Source organism: Alexandromys fortis, unplaced genomic scaffold, assembly GCF_014885135.2.
Source record: "Alexandromys fortis isolate MF-2015 unplaced genomic scaffold, M_Fortis_MF-2015_v1.1 scaffold_289, whole genome shotgun sequence".
NCBI classification, from domain to species: Eukaryota; Metazoa; Chordata; class Mammalia; order Rodentia; family Cricetidae; genus Alexandromys; species Alexandromys fortis.
Window position 1 is genome coordinate 849,970 of NW_026068168.1, and position 19,901 is coordinate 869,870.

The window sequence follows — 19,901 nt, forward strand, 5'->3', positions numbered from 1 at the left end:
AGCGTTAGTCACAGGTGTGTTCCACCACCCCCCAGCTCTATTGATGTACATTTGATACACCAAGTGAACTCTAGTAAATTATTTATTTAATTTGGAAAATCATGGCTATCTATGTACATAGTTTCAAAATGATTGGCTAACTGCAAAAGGGTTCAAGGACTGGGGTTAAAGTAGTTAAAGTACTTGTTGCATAAATGTGAGAACCCAAGTTTAGATCCTGAGAGCTCCCATGTGCTCCCCCCCCCCACCAACAAGCATACACCTTCCTACCACAACCAATCAAAACCATAAATTATGTGGAAAATTTCAAGTTGTCTATGAGCTCTGGTTTCTTTTCAGCCAAACCATTCTCTTCAAAATAATAAAAACATGTTTGAGCTCAAAGTCAAAAGACAAAGTTCATTCAAATATGTGGGGCAGCTAAGAAGAGCCAGCATGCATTCTGCTTGCTTTCTATAGCTTCGCCACTGGAATGGAGGCTGGAGAGCCTTCGCCACAACAGTAATAAGAGATGGCTTGCTTGTCAGGAGAGAGTCAAAAGGTACACACAAGTGTCTCCAGATGGCTTAATAGTGGACACGGACACCTTTACATTTGTTGAGTTAGCTAGAAGTCACCCTGGGGATCATGGCCACCTATGAGTGGAGAATTGAGTACTTTTATTTTTAAAAGCTATCCAATGGCTGCATGGTGCCATATTTTGGCTTTAGTTATGTTGAGTGAATGAGTTCTAACTGAGGTCAAATCGAATCTCCCATGGAGAAGAGAAAATTGGGCATTTTCAAGGCTCTTTGGGAATTAAGGACTATAAAGAAGAGTCAGATGGATCTAATATACACAGAAGGGAAAGCTGAAGCCCAGGCATGTGTATTCTACTCAAGCTACTGTAGCTGGCTGAGCGGTTTCTAAAAGCCAAATTGGTTTCCTAACTGCAAGAACAATAACCCAAGGTAAATGCTCCTTAACTCACAACTTAAATTTATTGATTTTTTTTTAAAAAAAAAAAACAGATTTATTTCACTGGGCAGAGCTGGCACATACCTTTTATCACAGCACTCATGAGGCAGAAGCAGGCAGATCTCAGTGAGTTATAGGCCAGCCTGATCTACAAAGTGAGTTCCAGGACAGCCAGAACTGTTACACAGAGAAACCATGTCTTAAAACCCTCCCCCCAAAAATATTTATTTGATATTATATGGTCTATTAACATGTGCTATGTGCATGTGAGGGAAGGTACCAGCAGAAGCAAAAAGCAGGCATTGGATCCCCTGGAGCTGAAGTTACAAGCAAGTATGAGTTACCTGAAATGTGCTGAGAGTGGAAGTCAGGTCCCTCTGCAAGAACAGCAAGCACTCTTAACTATTATCTCTACAAACTCTAACTTAGGAATTTTGAAGTTTTATGATGTGAAAGCAATTCACATTCAGCAGAAATTGTACTAGAAGTTTTGATCTTTTCCTGGAACAACATTATAGGTGGATGATAGCCAGGGTTGCATAGTGAGTTACTGTCCAACCTAGGTTATACAGTAAAACATTGTCTAAAAGTAATGCTTTGAAAAAAGATTAGTGTTAACCATTTGCAGTGGATTGCAGGCATGGAACAACAATTCTGTGTTCTTAAGCCTGAGTGCTAGGGAGACAGAACTTGATGAATGTTCAACTTGTGCTGAACTAATTGGGACACAATCCCACCCAATGTCAAGGAAGTCTTTACACACATTTCTGTCAGGGCTGCCATAGCACAGGGACCACTGTTTCTTGGAATTAAGAGGTATGAATTAAACATGCTAAATCTACTTGGACATTTGTGAAAGGCAAAGTAACTATTTACATTAAAATTACCATAGATACTCCATTCATTAGCAGTGCCCCCAAAACAAAGTAATCAGCTGGGTGGTGGTGACACATGCCTTTAGTCTTAGCACTCAGGAGGCAGATGCAGGCAGATATTTGTGAGTTCGAGGCCAGCCTGGTCTACAAGAGCTAGTTCCAGGATAGGCACCAAAGCTACAGAGAAGCCTTGTCTCAAAAAAACAAACCAAAAAAAAAAAAATCAATCAATCAAACAACAAAAAACGCTAATTAAAAATGAAATGCCATGTAACACAAGCTACAAAATTATTTATATTTAACCATTTCAAACCACAACTATGGCTTTTCCAGAGTTTGATTTTTTTCTTAACATGCCGTACTCCCTCATCTGTTTACCTCAAGGCAAAAATGCTTTATTTTCATAATTCTACAATCATTATGCACTGAGGGACTCAGCAGATACTTGTTGAATTAATTTTACAAGCACTACAAAACATGACTGAAATATGCTCCTTGTTTTTAACACATACATGATTTTGCCTCAGTTTTGTCAGAAGGGTATCACAAGAAAATCTGGAAATATGACCTGTCCAATTTTGCTTCTTCTTCCTTTGTTCTATGAAATAATTAATTTTCTGTCTGTATTCCAGTATTGAAATATAATGAGGGCAAATCTTGGTGAGGATAAGGTCAAAGAGATCAACCAGGAAATGACAGAATGGAGAAAAATGTACTACTTACCATAAGTGCAAAGACCACTATAGCTAGTTTTCGAACATAACCCTTTCAGCACCATAACCATGTATGCATGCAAAATTAGTGCCCTCAAATCGGTAGTCATCCTATATACAAATAAACAGACTGAGAAAGAAATCAGGGAAACAGTACCTTTCTCAACAGCCTCAAAACTTATTTTTGGATAACTAACCAAGTAAATGAAAGGCTTGTATAATACAACTTTAAGACACTGAAGAAAGAAAACGAAGGAGACATCAGAAGATGAAAAGATCAGTCATACTCATGAACCAATACTATTGGTATTGTGAAAGTGGCCATTATACCAAAATTGATCTGCAGATTCAGTGCAATCCCCACCAAAATTCCAACACAATTCTTCAGAGAAATCGAAAGGACAATTTTCTTCTTCATATGGAAAAACACACACAAACCCTCCAAGGATACCTAAAAACAACCCTGATTAATGAAAGAACTGCTGAATGTTTCACCATTCCAGACTTCAAGTTGTACTACAAAGCTATAGCAATGAAAACAACACAGTTTTGTCATAAAAAAGACATGTTGATCAATGGAATCTAATTGAAAACCAGATATAAGCCCCCACACACATTATGGGCACATGATTTTTGATGAAGAAGCAAAAAGTTCACACCAAAGAAAAGATGAAATCTTCAACAAATGGTACTGGTCAACCTGCATTTAGAAGAATGAAAATAGATTCATATCTATTACCTTGCACTAAACTCAACTCCAAATTGTTTAAAGACCTCAACATAACACCAGATACACTGAATCCGATAAAAGAAAAAGTGGGGGGATATCTTTGAACCCCTTGGTACAGGAGATGACTTTCTGAACAGGAAACTGATAGCACAGGAACCAACATCAACAATTAATAAGTGGGACCTCATGAAGCAGGAATGCTTCTATAAGGGACAAAGTGGCAAACTACAAAAAGGGAAAAGATTTTTCTTTTATATGTTTTTATTTATTTATTTATTAAAGATTTCTGTCTCTTCCCCACTGCCGCCTCCCATTTCCCTCCCCCTCCCCCAAACAAGTCCCCTTCCCTCGTCAGCCCAAAGAGCCATCAGGGTTCCCTGCCCTGTGGGAAGTCCAAAGACCACCCACCTCCATCCAGGTCTAGTAAGGTGAGCATCCAAACTGCCTAGGCTTTTATATGTTTTTTAAAAAGAAAACAAACTATCTTTTCTTTTCATTTTATATACCAATCCCAGTTCCCACTCCCTCCTCTCCTACCGTCCCCTCCACCTTTTCCCACCCCCACAACCCCCATCCACTCCTCAGAGAGGGTAAGGCACATTGCTTTGGAGAAGGTTCAAGGCCCTCCCTACTATATCTAGGCTGAGCAAGGTATCCATCCAAAGAGAACGGGTCCCCAAAAATTTGCACGCAAATAGATGGAACTAGAAAAACCATCCTGAGTGAGGTAACCCAGACCCAGAAAGATGAACATGGTATGTACTCACTCATAAGTGGATACTAGCTATAAAGCAGAGAATAATGAGCATAGAGTCCATCACCCTAGAGAAGCTAAGTAACAAGTTGAATCTTAAGAAAACATATATGGGAAAAGATTTTTACCAATTGCACATCTGATAGAAGCTTAGAATCTAAAAAATATAAAGAACTAACTAAAACTTAACACCAAGAAAACACATAACCCAATTATAAAAAATGAAGTACAGATCTAAGCAGAATCTGGGACAAGCTGAAAGAAGGGAAAAGTATGATCAGAATATATTGTATAAAAGCAATTTTTGCCTACTAAAGCATCAAAAGGAGAAATGCGAAGTATGCCAAGACAAAGCCTTCTCTGTACAATCTTTTGTTTGATTTTTAACTTAGAAGAATTCCAATACCACCTGTATAATATTAGGATATGAAAAGATCAAAATTAAAAATGAAGCATCTTGTTTAGCTTTCGTTGCTATGACAGAATAATTGGATATGAACAGGAAGGGAAGGTTTATGTTAGCTCGTGATTTGAGTTTTCAGTCTATAGCCACTTGACTCCATTGTTTTGGGTCTGTGGTAAGGTAAAACATCATGTCAGTAACATGCAGTTGATTAGAGCTGCTTGCCTTGTGGCATTCAAGGGGCAGAGAAAGAAAGAAACCTGAAATTTCAATATCCTCCTCAGTCCTATACTTGCACTGACTTAAGTTCCACCCACTAGACTCTACCTCTTAAAGACTCCACTACCTCCTCAATAACATCACAAGCTGGGGTACAACCTTTGGCACATGGGTCTTTAGGGAATAATTAAGATCCCAACTTTAACAGAAAGCTTAGTTTCCACTGTTTTCTTATTACTATAAATTGAAAATTAGTTGAATTACCACAGGGTAGGAACTGACTATATGGGGCAATATCTAATACTATGGTAATAACATCATTGCATAGGTGTCAATCTTTCAACCTAGTTTTCATGATATGGGGCTCAGAGCAGAGCAAATCAATTATAAAAGCCAATATATAGATAGAGCTGGTTCCTCAGTACACACTAGATGTTGTTTATCTATTGATCTATCTAATTACAGTAGATATAAAAAGTATTATTATTGCTTATTATTATTATTATTTCCATTATATAGGTAAGGAAGCATTTGCAGGGAGGCTAAAGTTATTTTCTTGACATGTAGAGGCTTGCAAGCAGTGAGATGTATATAAATGCTTGCTATAATGTTGATATATTTGAAATCTTAATATTTTCATGCACAATCATGAATGAAAGGATGAGGAGAGTGAGAGTCAGTGGGGTAAGCAAGTTGACCATCCCTGCAAGATATAGAGAGAGTGTATCACATGGGTCAGTTCCTAGGTATTGTGCCACTGAAATTCTACCTCATCTCTAATGGGGGATACCAATTGGAGTCCTAACAATTTGTGATGTGGTGTGTGTGTGTATGTGTGTGTGTGTGTGTGTGTTGCAGGTCTGAATACATGCACGTGCATGGAGGACATCAGTTGACATCATTTGCCTTCTTTGTGAAGTCGAAAGACTTCCTTGACTTGACTTTTTGAAACAAGGTCTCCCACTGAAGCTAAATTCATTATTCACAGTCAGCCTATGTCTGTCCAAATCTCCCATGTTGGGGTTACCAATTTCGGCCACTCTGCCCGGCTATTTTAAGAATATCTTTTAAAAGTCACTTCCCTTGTTTTTTTTTTTTTTTTGAGATTAAAATACCAAGTAACATATAAAAGCTGATGATATGATAGTTTACATAAGTAACCCCAAAAATTCTACCAAGGAATTTCTACAACTCATAAACACCTTTAGTAATGTAAAATGATACAAGATTAACTCAAAAATATCAGTAACCCTCCCTTATACAGATGATAAAGAAGCTGAGAAAGAAATCAGAGAAACATCACCTTTCACAATAGCAGCAAATAACATAAAATATCTTGGAGTAACTCTAACCAAACAAATAGAAGACTTGTATGATAAGAACTTTATAAATCTTTGAAGAAAGAAATTGAATTAGACACCAGAAAATGGAACGCTCTCCCATGCTCTTGGATAGGTAGTATTAACATAGTAAAAATGCCAATTTTACCAAAAGCAATCTATGGATTCGATGCCATGTCCATCAAAATCCCAGCAAAATTATTAACAGACCTTAAAATACTCAACTTCATATGGAAAAGCAAAAGATCCAGGATAGTCAAAGCAATCCTGTACAATAAAGGAACTTCTGGGTGTATCACAATCCCTGACTTCACACTCTACTACAGAGCTACAGTACTGAAAACAGCCTGGTATTGGCATATAATCAGACAGGAGGACCAATGGAACTGAATCAAAGATCCTGATATTAATCCACACACCATGAAGCCCTAAGTTTTGACAATGAAGCAAAAAATATAAAATGGAAAAAAGAAAAGATATTCAACAAATGGTGTTGGCATAACTGGATATCAACATGTAGAAAAATGAAAATATAACCATATGTATTGTCATATGCAAAACTGAAGTCCAAATGGATCAAAGACCTCAACATAAAACCAACCATACTGAACCTCTTAGAAGGGAAAGTGGGAAGTACACTTGAATGCATTGGCATAGGAGTCCACTTTCTAAATAGAGCACAGACACTGAGAAGCTTCTGTAGAGCAAAGGACATGACCAACAAGATAAAATGGCAGCCTACAGAATGGGAAAAGATCTTCACCAACCCCATATTGGACAGAGAGCTGATCTCCAAATTATACAAAAAGTCAAGAAACTGGTCATCAAAAGAGCAAATAATCCAATTAAAAATGGGGTATAGACCTAAACAGAGAACTCTTAAACAGATGAATCTGAAATACCTGAAAGACATTTAAGGAAATGTTCAACTTCCTTAATCACCAGAGAAATACAAATCAGAACAACTCTAAGATGCTATCTTATACCTGTAAGAATGGCCAAGATCAAAAACACTGATGACAGATTATGCTGGAAAGGATGTGGGATAATGGGAACACTTCTCCATTGCTAGTGGGAGGGCAAACTGGTACAACAGCTTTGGAAATCACTATAGCGATTTTTCAGAAAATTAGGAAACAACCTACTTTAAGACCCAGCAATACCACTTTTGGGTATATACCCAAAGGATGCTCAATCATACCACAAGGACATGTGCTCAACTATGTTCATAACAGCATTGTTTGTCATAGCCAGAACCTGGAAACAACCTAAATGCCCCTTGACCAAAGAATGGATAAAGAAGATGTGATACATTTACACAATGGAGTACTTTGTAGCAGAAAAAAAATAATGACACCTTTAAATTTATGGGAAAATGGATGGAGCTAGAAAACATCATTTTTAGTGAGGTAACCCAGACCCAGAAAGACAAATATAATATGTACTCACTCATGAGTGGCGTTTAGACATAAAACAAACAAACAAACAAAAAAACAACCTATAATTTACAACCCCAGAGAATTTATACAGCAAAGAGGGCCCTACGAGAGACATATATGGATCTAATCTACATGGGAAGTAGAAAAAAAAAAAAACAAGATCTCTTGAGTAAATTGGGAGTGTGAGGATCATGGGAGACAGTAGAAGGGAAGGGGTATGAAGGGAGGGGAGCAGAGAAATATATAGCTCAATAAAAACAACAAAAAAGACAAAACTAAGAAAATTCTTGGTTACTACCAAGTTATTCATGCCACTATTTCATCCTTAGGATTATCATGCCATCTACTTGGCTTTTAATGTGGGCATTAAGGACCAAATTGAGGTTTTCAGTCTTTTACAACAAGCACCTTACTGAACCATATCCTCAATATCTGGTTAGTGTGTTCTAAGAAGGGAGAGAAAAGTGAGCTTGGGCATGACAATGGGATGTATTGGATTTCTTCATCTCTTGGAATAAAAGCAGCAATGCTCTGATGTTCCTCATCAGTTTGATAGAGAAAAAAGTTATTGCTGACTCTCTAGTATGGATTGATTTTCTTCTTAGCCTTTTGGGCAGAATTGCTTTCTTCCCCCTTTGCAAAAAAAAAAAAAAAAAAATGACAAAGCTTTTTTAGGGAAAATGTACTCTCTGTCCATACTTTCTCCCAGTGAACCATGACAGAGACTTAATATGACCTGGTGCTCCTGAGCTGTTTTCTATTTTCTGACTGATACTGCCCATGAACCAAGGAGGACTTCTAATTGGAATTCAAAGGATATGTGAGGCTATAAAAGTTAAATCTTTGCGTGCTATTTTATTCTCTCATGGGGGATGTATTTTTTCATTAGGGTATATTTATATAATTGCCTAAAAGTGGGGTAATTTTCTTGACACTTTGCAAAAACTCTTATGCTCACTCAAAAAGCCAGTGGTAGATGTATTCCTTTGTCTAAAAATATGTATGAGGTGGACTTTTTTCTCCCCCAACGAAGAGGATAGGTGATTGCATTGAATTCTGTTTTGTGACATTCTCATCGCAGTTGGGTCTCCCCTAATTACTTTAATTACTCAGCGAATAAATAAAGGTCATTTCATTAAATCACATTTATTAATCACTCACATTTTCTCCTCATTAACATTTTCTATTTTCTACAGGAATAGGGCTGCAACAGATTCCATCAGAGCTATTAAGATGTTAATTTTATGTCTGACTTTATAACATACAGACTCAAGAAAAGGAAGGCAATGACTTTTTTGCCTAAATTGCATGTGTTTTTATTTTGTGAGTATTAATGATTGAGAGCAATGTTGATTCTGGATCTGATTTGGCACTGATTGCTGGGAAATTAATTTTTTCTCTTTTAGATAGTCTGTTACCGATAGATGCTATCCTGGTTGGATTTTTCTCTTTCTCTTTTATTATCTGGGTCATTCAGGCAGTGTCAGTCTTTTGGGGGTATGAACTGGAGAGCTTAAAGAGAAACCAGTGTCTGTGTTACATAGTCCATGAGGCTGACTAGACTGAATAGAATTTCAGTAATTGTAGAGAGGTTGGGACATTACAGGTACAGAGGTAAATTATCTTGGGCTATTGTTAGTCCCCTTAATTCATTTCATACCTTTATATGTGAACTAAGATCTTTGTGAATATCAGTTAAACTCTTTTGCAAGGTATTTACAGACTCCAAGATTTTTTTCCTAACTCATAAGTTAATAATGTCACCAGACAGCAGCTGAGACCTACAGCAGAGGTTTCCTCATTTTTTCTAGATCCGCCACATCTGATGTGCCCACCAATGTATTTGGAAATTTTTTTGATTTCTGACTTTTTTTTATTCAGTTACTATAAAAACTTGATGAAACTGTTGCCATATTGGAACATGGTTATTTGAAGTAGCCTGAATCTGTGTTCCTGGGCCATGGTCACTCATTTTTGGCTCCAGAATAAACTCATTCCCATTTAAGGAAGAGATGTAGTCTTTTTCCATATTGTAAGAAACATTCATACTCTATGATAACAACCTGAAAACAGGATATGTTTTATGATGTGTAGGAATACCACAACCAGGTCTCATGTAAAAAGAGTGAATGTCAAGATGAAGTACTCAGCCTTATTCTGAGTTATTTCGGAGATATACACACATAGATACATATATACATGAAAACATATGGACACATACAGTGGCAAGCGTCTCCTAGGATGGCCTCCAGTTATTACAACATCTTTTTAAAATTCAAGGTTTTTTTTTGCATTTTTGAGAATCGAATACTAGAATATACTGTATTTACATGATTTCAATCCCTCACTGTTCCCATTCAACTCCTCTGGCATTATCCTCCGACTCCCTCTCAAATTTGTGACCATATATTTTATAAATACTATTGTTACACACACACACACACACATGCACTCGCACACACAAAATCTATTGAATCCATTTAGTGTTTATCCACTTTGCTAATATCTATATGTGTTTACGGGTGATCACTTGAGATTGAATAATCTATTAGAGTGCTTATCCCCGGAGAAAATAAACGTTCTCTCCCTCAGTAGCCTGTAATTCTTCATTACATGGGATCCTGCAAAACTTTTTCCATCCGCATCACTGTCTTCACTGGTGTATCCATGATTCCCAGCTTTTAATATTACAAAATTTGTACTGGATGCTCATTAAAAACAGAAAATAGGGGGCTAAATGATGAACTTCAGTGGTAGAATACTTGCTTAGTATGGGCAAAGCCCCGGGTTTGATCTTCAGTGTGCTCATGTTTGCATGCATTCATGTGCAATATGAATGGTAAATTTCCATGTTTTTCCAGTACATCAGTTTGCTGCTATAATAAAATGTCTGATGGTAGATAATTTACTTACAAAGTGTCTGTGCATTTAGTGCTTAGTAAAGTCTGGACCTCCTTATCTTTGAGATGGTTCTGACTCTCCTTGAGGGGAATGAATCTGTGTCCTCATATTTCAGGGAGCAGGCAGAAGACAAAAGACCACCCATATGCCAGTTCCTTATAACCTGTTATGACTTAATCACTTTTTAATATCACATTTGGAATTAAGTTTCAACACATAACATTTAGATAATACATTCAAACCACCCAAAGTGTTAAGACATAATTTAGATAACAATTGAATTTTTTAGAATTAATTAAGAAAACCCAGAATACTGAAGCAGTGCATAAGCCAAGCAAGAGTCTACATATTCAGTTCTATTTACTTAAGCAAAATATGAAGGGTACATTTTATCCTCTTCTAGAAATTTGGGTTATTACTTTTTTGTATTTACTTTTAAAAATATTTATTCTTCTCTCATATATTACATTCCAACCAGAGTTTTGCCTCCCTGCATTTCTCCCAGTGCTTCTCCACCTCCCCCCCCCCCGCCCCCGCTTCCTCAGATCCAATCCTCCTTCATTTTCTTTCAGAAAAGAACAGGCCTCCCAGGGATATTAACTAAACAGGGCATAACAAGCTACGATAAAGCTAGGATTATTATATTTTTATTTTGATTTATAGTTCAAATATCATCTTAACTCAATTTACTGACATCAGTGATGTGAAACAAATGTGTAGATTTTATTTTATAAAATTTAGATTTTATTTTATGCAATCATATCTATGTATATTAACACACACACAAACCAGGAAAATTCAAACTTCAGTTGTAAAGTGAACACTGAGTAAGCATGGTAGACCGTGATGGAATCATTTAACAAGCCAAGAGAATTGGAAAGTTCTTTGCCCAGGAACTATATAAGCACAACTTGTATGATGACAACTGGTTGCCATGGCTGCCTGATTTTTAATATATTTTAAAATGATTCTTATTTACATAGTTCTGGAAATTTGCACAAGAGAAAATTTTCTCATAACATGGAGATTATGAACAATCATAACTGGTAGAATTGGGACCATGAACTCAACGTCTAGGTCAAGTTATGCTTTAATGTAAAGATTTATTTATTGCCTGTAAAAAATAAGGGCATATTTGCTAGCAAAGATTATGGCACTGGTGGTTAGGTTTTTTTTTTTTTTTCAGTGCTGCTTGAAAGTGTTGTGTAGCAATAAGCTAGAAATTGAAATCCTGACATTCTGTGGTTCTTAGGCCTCAGGTAAAAACTCACAAGTCTCTGGAAGCTCTTAATATACTACCACCTTGGAGAGGAGTGAGAATTTCCACAAAGGAATGTTGGGAAGAAGCACATATGCAAAGCATATTATATACCCATACCAACACATTGCTAGTCAGCAATATATTTGTGCTGACTTCTAAACACACATCTAAAACTTTGTATACATTTATGGCTACAGTTATCATTGTGGCTATCTCTATGTAAACAAAGCTGTCTATAACTCTAGCTAGTCTTCCCAAATGCCTATACTGTATGAATCTAGGTCTACAGTTCTATCTTCAATCATATCCTGGATAAATTTGCACTAAACAGGTGAATCCACTATAAATGAATTGACTTTAACTCATGAATACATTGTATATGCTGTATTAATCTTCCACAAATCTGCCTGCTTCATCCTATCCCTATCCAACTTCTGACCTACTGCCATTTCTTGGGGCTTCCTTTTAGGCTACTGATGAGAACTGAGGATTCATCTCTAGTATTTTCTGGAAAGAGCAGTGAATCCTTTCATTGCTACCAATTGTCTGAATAGTTTCTAGTGCCTCAGCCCTCCTCTGTGCAGTTGAACTTTTTTTCGTATTCACGTGCAGAATAGCATGACTCCTCATTGTATTCAGTTTCTACAAGTGAGAGCAGAATGTGGGCTTTCCCTTTATGTGGTTGCGTGACCCGTTAAGGTATTTGTATTCCTAACTGAAGATGGAGTGGGATGTAAGAGCTAGAGGAGAGAAAGGCATTCTGTAAAATATTTTCTGGGTTCAGCATTGTAATTGCACTAATGAACTCACAGCAACTCTGGTGTTTCCACAAGGACAAGGTGCGACTTTCTAACATTCCATCATGGATGAAGGAAAGCTTAGGAAATGCCACCTTTCCTTGAGGAGCTATTGGTATACATCTGTTGCTGGTGGATTAGGAGATGTTTTCTTTAGTAGTGTAGCCCCTGGTTAATTCTGTATGCTCTAGTAAATGAAACCAAATATACCTGAAAAGTAGGAAGGAATTTGTAATGAAAAAGAATTCAGCAGGAGTAAGAGGGGATGACAGAAGGTAATGGGATGTCAAAATGGCCAAAATACATTATATGCATGGTTGAAATTGTTACTGGATGAATGAAGTAAATTTTTAAAAATTATACTTCCATTGTGGCAACTCAATCTTGGTAGAATGAGACCTGCCTGCACTGCTATACTGAAGTATATTGGCAGCTGTTAATCAACTTCTATCTATTAAGCTTTCAGAAACACTAGGGGTCTGGCCTCCTCGAGGAAGTAGATTATATTTTTGTGGCTTTTAGTAAAATAGAAATTTGCATGGTTCTTTAATTCAGTGGTGTGTCAAGATGGCTTCTGGATGCAGCCAACTTGGGCTTTCAGAAATGAAATCTGGGGCTGTAAAAGAGAAGATATCAGCTATAGCTCCTGCATTTAGCATTCAGGTACATGTGCCTAGATAGTCAGCATAAGGATTCCTCACACTATATCCTGTTCTCTTCATCTGTATCTAGCTCCCTGTGGCTCTATCTAGTACCCAGTTTCCCCAGACTGTATGCAATGCCTATAGACTACAGGCAACTCTCTCAAGTCTACATACAACACTCTTAGACTGCCCTGCACAGGCTGCCAATCCTCAAGTCTTCCCTTTCCATGTCTTCCTTAGTCTGAATCTCTATCTCAGACCTAGATTGAACCACCTGACGTAAGGATTTATTTCTTTTCTTCTCTCTACTTTCTATCCTCAGTCCTGGTGTTGACTATTGCCCAAATCATGCTTCACCCTGTATTCTTCCAATGAAATCCACTCCTCACAGTTTTCATCAGCACAGGTTGTCCCTATACTTCCTGTCCAGAGCTACCTGCTTCCTCCACTCACTCAATGCCATCATGCTTTCTATAAGCATTTTTGTAAGTGGGCTTGCATTGTATGTCCACTAGTAGACAAGCAACATCAGCATCCCCATGCTGTTGGCATCATAGCTATCATCTCCATCTCGGTCACAAAGTTCTGAGGATGAAAGGCATTGGGGAATCTGTGTCTTAGGCTCCCACAGTGATTTTAAATGTTTGGCTGCATTTTCAAAGTGCTGACTCAGGCCACAAGTTGCCTAAGGACATTGAGTTTATTTTCCTCCTGACACAGCAATAATGTTTGGCAGTTGGGTGTTTCATAGAGCAAGAGATATTATGAAACCACTCCTTCCTCTGTTTGTTTCTCTTTTCCCTTTAAAAATACAGTTGTTTCTATAGATTGCACCACCTGGGCAGAGTTGAGGAAGTAGGTGAAAGTCTGCTCTTTTACAGAAGAAAGGAGTCTATCACAGCCACAGCCGTGTTTGAATGCCAATAGCAAACAGAGGGTTTTGCAATAAGAATGTAGCCTTGGGAATCAAATCACAGTGCTGAGAAAGAACTGCCAAATTCTCTATTTGCACATTTTCTATTTTAAGGCTCAGGCTCAGTGATATACAGCTGAAAGTTGCATACAAGGAAGATAGATCTAAGGGAGAGGACCAGGGGGTGGGGATGTCCTGCTTTAGAGACAGTGGAAAAGTGAGAGTGGATGAGGAGGGATTCTTCTAGACATCTTGTCACTGTCAGAGGTCATCATCTGGTAGACACTGTCAGGAGGCAGGAAACCAGCCTGGAGACCCAGTGAGTGCAGAATTCTGGTTTCTCTGTCTACCCATTGCCATGTAAAGTCAGAAGTGGTTGTTATTTACCTGTGGTTCTAACCCCAGAGATCACATACAACATTCTCTCTAACACTTTAAAAATTATCACTCTTATAAATTTTCTTCAGTATTTTTTGGGGGAAGCTGGACATAAATGCTCCATAATTATTTTTAATTTACTTTATCTGCTTGATAATTCTGAAGAAAGCAGTATTAATATGGACTGAATTCTTTTTTACAAGTTCTTCTTAACCATACTCTTTAGAAGAAGAAATTTAAGATGAAAGCTAAAAGCTAGGTCTTCATAATTAGGATGGTCCTTAGCTAATAATTGTAGTCTCTACTCAGAAAAATGGAGCCTAAGGGTAGCAGGTCTTGAGTACGACCTTGCTATTGACTGAAATCTACCCGATCCCTTGGACACAATGAAGAGTGCTGCAGAAGAGTCTGTCAATTATTTTTTATTTATTTATTTATTAAAAATTTCTGCCTCCTCCCTGCCACCGCCTCCCATTTCCCTCCCCCTCCCCCAATCAAGTCCCCCTCCCTCGTCAGCCCAAAGAGCAATCTGGGTTCCCTGCCCTGTGGGAAGTCCAAGGACCACCCACATCCATCCAGGTCTAGTAAGGTGAGCATCCAAACTGCCTAGGCTCCCACAAAGCCAGTACGTGCAGTAGGATCAAAAACCCATTGCCATTGTTCTTGAGTTCTCAGTAGTCCTCCTTGTCCTCTATGTTCAGCGAGTCCAGTTTTATCCCATGCTTTTTCAGACCCAGGCCAGCTGGCCTTGGTGAGTTCCCGATAGAACATCCCCATTGTCTCAGTGTGTGGGTACACCCTTTGCGGTCCTGAGTTCCTTGCTCGTGCTCTTTCTCCTTCTGCTCCTGATTTGGACCTTGAGATTTCAGTCCGGTGCTCCAATGTGGGTCTCTGTCTCCTTTCATCAATAATGTCAATTATTTTCAAGAGACAGAATTTCAAAGTCAGTTTTCATCATCTTATCTAAAAAAAAAATAGAACAAGGATGAGCTCTAATTTCCCTGTTAATAAGATAGAGGTGAAAATATATTTCTCAAAGCAAAGAAATGAAGATCACCAACTTATTTATTATCATTACCATTTCCATCATCATCATGACCATTATCATCGTCCTTTTCCTCACTATAACACTCACCACTATCACTACCACCATCATCAATTCCTTATAGTAATAGAACAATAGTTGATTTGCTCTTCATTGACGAAAACAATTGTTATCGTTGGACTATGAAAGGACTCTAATAGACTCATAGGCTGAACAGTTGGTCACTATCTATTGTTGTCATTTTGGGAGATTCTGGACATTTAGGAGGTGAGACCTCAGCATTGGAAGTGGCCATTGGGGCTATCTTCTTCTCCCTTGAATTTTCTCTGTTTGTTTTTGTCCACTAGGAATAAATAACCTCGGCTACCCCCTTTCATGGCTATGATATTCAATCCAGAAACAGGGAGCCAAGTGTCTGTAAATTGAACCCTCTGAGATTGTGTAAATTATTTTTTTCTTTAAGTTGCTTTCCTCAAGTATTTGGTTATAACAACCAATAAACTAACAAACTAAATAATAAAATGTGATTTTCCCCCAAGTTTTATTTTAGATTTACATAAGAACATAGCTTTGAATTCATTGTCACCAACTGTGTGTGTTGCCTCTTAGATCAATGAGTCAGAGAGTGCCGATGTCGCTCGGTGGTAGAGCACTTGCCAAGGGCATAGGAGATTCGGGTTCTATCTCCTGAACACATACACAGACACTCACAGACACACAGACACACACACAATGTATTATTAACTCTTTTCTGTTTTAAAAGAAAAGTGTAACCTTCTCAGCTAATATTATCATCACTTGGTTGATACAATATTTAACTTTGAAAAGAACCTGGCACCCTCTCCTCTGCTCCGCAAGGACCTAGCTGGGGACATCCCCTTGGACACCTGGGAACCCCTCTAGAGCCAAGTTTCTTGCCTACCCTAAAATGGCTTCCTTAATTAAAATATCTTCTTCCATGCTCCCATATCCACCCTTCCTCCACCTCAACCATCCCATGCCCCCAAGCTGTCCCCAATCCTCCCCTTCTCCTTTCTCTCTCCACATCTTCCCTTCTCCCCACCCCACCCCCACCCCCATGCTCCCAACTTTTGCCTGGTGATCTTGTCTACTTCCAATTTCCAGGAGGATAAATATATGTTTTTCTTTGGGTTCACCTTATTATTTATCTTCTCTAGGATCACAAACTATAGGCTCAATGTCCTTTGTTTATGGCTAGAGTCCACTAATGAGTGAGTACATACCATATTCATCTTTTGGGGTCTGGGTTATCTCACTCAGTAAAGTGTTTTCTATAGCCATCCATTTGCATCCTTGTCCCATAGCCACACTGATGAATATCTTGAATATCGCCATAGAACCTTCATCCGGTGGTGGATGGAGATAGAGACAGAGATTAACATTAGAGCACTGGACTGAGCTTGCAAGGTCAAGATGGAGAGCAGAAGGAGGGATAAGATGAGCAAGAAAGTCAGGATTGCGAGGGGTGCACCCACCCACTGAAACCGTGTGACTGATCTAATGGGAGCTCACCAAGGCCAGCTGGACTGGGACTGAACGAGCATGGCATCAAACTGGATTCTCTGAATGTCCCTGACAATGAGGGCTGACTGAGAAGCCAATGATAATGACACTGGGATTTGATTCTACTGCATGTGCTGGCTTTTTGGGATCCTAGTCTGTTTGGATGCACACCTTCTTAGACCTGGATATGGGGGGAGGGCCTTGAACTTCCCACAGGGCAGGGTACCCTGCCCTCTCTTAGGACTGGAGAGGGAGGGGGAGGGGGAGCGAAATGGGAAGAGGGGAGGAGGTGGAAATTTTTAATAAAAAAGAATAAATAATAATAATAAACAATAAAAAAGAAAAAGAAAAGAACCTGGCTGGCTTCTTCTTTGCACATTGAGATACTGTTCAATTATATTATGTTTGTGATTAATCTTGCTATAACTTTAGACATGAACAATGATTTCATCTCTAGAAAGATCCTGGAAAATACTTTTCTTATTTAGTACATTTCTTTTCATTAGCAATGATTGTATACTCATAGCCTTGGTGGAATTTAAAAGTCTTGTAAGCTGAGTAACCTTCATTGTCTTGTCTTGGTTCCTAGATACAAGAAATGAGGGCTCTGTGTATATACAATGTATTTCTTCAGTGAGGTTCTGGGTTCTGAGCTCTGGCATAGCAAGGTAGCTAATTTGGGAATGTTTCACATCTAGGATCTTGATTGATTTTCATGGCTTTAAAATTCTCCTGAGTCAGATTAGGCATGGTGTCACTTTTTTATCCAGAACTTTGGAGGAAGTAACAGATAGATTTCCATGATTTCAAAGTCAGCCTAGTATGTATAGCTAGGTCCAGGCCAGCTAGGGCTACATAGTAAGAATCTGTCTTTAAAAAACAATCCTCCCCTGCTACATGGGAACTAGGATTGGTATGTAAAATGAGAAGAGATTTTTTTTTTAAATATTAAAAAATTTTCCCAAGTCATTCTATCTAAGGAAAGAGTAACAAAAACATTCCTGATTAAACTCATATCTAACTTCAAGGATTATGTGAAAAAAAATTATCCTAACATCAAAACGAGACAAAGAATGTGGGAGGTGTCCTTATTTTATTCCAAGCTCCATTATCTTCATGAAAGTAATTTTTTTAAAGCATCAAGGGAATGGTATATTTTTGCAAGGCTTCAAAACTAGAGCATATGCACACTTCATTAAATTTCATGAGTAAGCTATTTGCATTTCCCAAATTCTCACTTTTTATCAGGTTGACAGGTATGCAAATGGGGAAAAGACAGCAAAACATATTTTGAGGTGTTGTTAAGTCTTTGTGGCATTCAGCGAGGGCAGGCTCACCTTCTGTGTAGTGCAGAGAGTGAGCTGTCTCCTGTCTCTGTGAGTAGAGTAAGCAGAGTGCTTGCTCTCAGTGCTGCCGTGTGAGGATGGCTTGGGGACCTATGTTTTTTTTACAGTTTCCATTTCTCTGAGAAGGTTTTGCTTAGCCTCCTTAATAATGAGCTACACAGTGACATCTAGTGTGGGAAGGGGAGAAAGATTACAGAAACAACACATATGTAAATTTCCCACTCTGCAAGTTCCAGAATAGAATGAATATTGCTGAGAAACTGTTCTCACTTTTCTGAGCTATTGTTCTCCTGTCTCTCCCACGCAGTGTGTGTGTGTGTGTGTGTGTGTGTGTGTGTGTGTGTGTGTGTGTGAAGAGTGTGTGTATCATGCATGCATATGTGGAGGCTAGAGGTAAATGCAGGATGTCTTCCTGTAGAAGGATGTCTTCCTTCTCCATTTTATATTTTAGTTATTTTTGCTACATATGCATGTGTGTGTGTGTGTGTGTGTGTGTGTGTGTGTGTGTGTGTGTGTGTGTTGGGGGGAGGCATATGCATGTGAGTGCAGGTGCCCATGGAAGCCTCGGAGACCTTGGAAGTGGAGTTACAAGTGGTTGTGAGCCATTCGACGTGGGTGCTTGAAATTCAGCTCTGGTCATCTGAAAGAACACAATATGCTCCTAACCTCTGAGCCGTTTCTCCAGCCACACTTTATCTTATTTTTTGAGACAGGGTCTCATACCGAACCGAGAGATGCCTCTTTGAACTTCTGAAATCTTCTTGTCTCTACTACCCCAGGACTAGGATTCCATGTGCTTATCAGTACAGCTGGCTTTTTTACATGGGTGCTGGGTGTCTGAAGTCAGGTCCTCTTGCTTATGCAGCCAGCAACTTATCCACTGAGCTATCTCTCTATCCCCTTCTAGTGTTTTTTTTTTAATGAACATTTATTAGTATTCTCTTGGCTGTGTACTGAATTAGGGTGTCTGGATTATATAGGGGTGGCAGGGATTCTGTGTCAATTGTGGTTGTAAATCCTAAACATATTATCCAGTAGATACATGTGTATCTTGAGGTTTTCCTTTAAAGGACAAACATTTGGTAAAGTGGAAGGTGTTTATATGTAACCTGTTTTATATGTATGAAGGTGTTTTATGTAGCCTGAAACCTATGTTTCAGGCAATGACTCACAGCAGAGCTTGAATATTTAATAGATCCCCTAAGCCTCTGTCTCCAGAAATATTTACATGATGATTCATAACAGTAACACAATTACAGTTATGAGGTAGCAATGAAAATAATTATATGGTTGAGGGTCACTACAATATGAGAAGCTGCATTTAAGGGTTGCAGCATTAGGAAGGTTGAGACCACTGTGTAGATTAATCTTTGAATGGCAATGCTGTTTGTATAGGGTTGGCCCATGTAGGAAAGCCATCCATTTGAAGCGTGAAAGGGCTCTTGAATGATACACACATACAAAGAGCAATATGGAGCAGAGAGTGGAAAGGTTAAGTCATTGGCATAAACTTTGCTAACTATGTTGTTATACTTTGAACCTGAAATATCCCTTTAAGGCTTATATTTTCAAGGCTTCATTGTTAAATCATGATTTGGGGCAGTGCTTACATCATGAGGGATCCACTTTCATCACTGGCTTAACCCAATAGTAGGTATATTA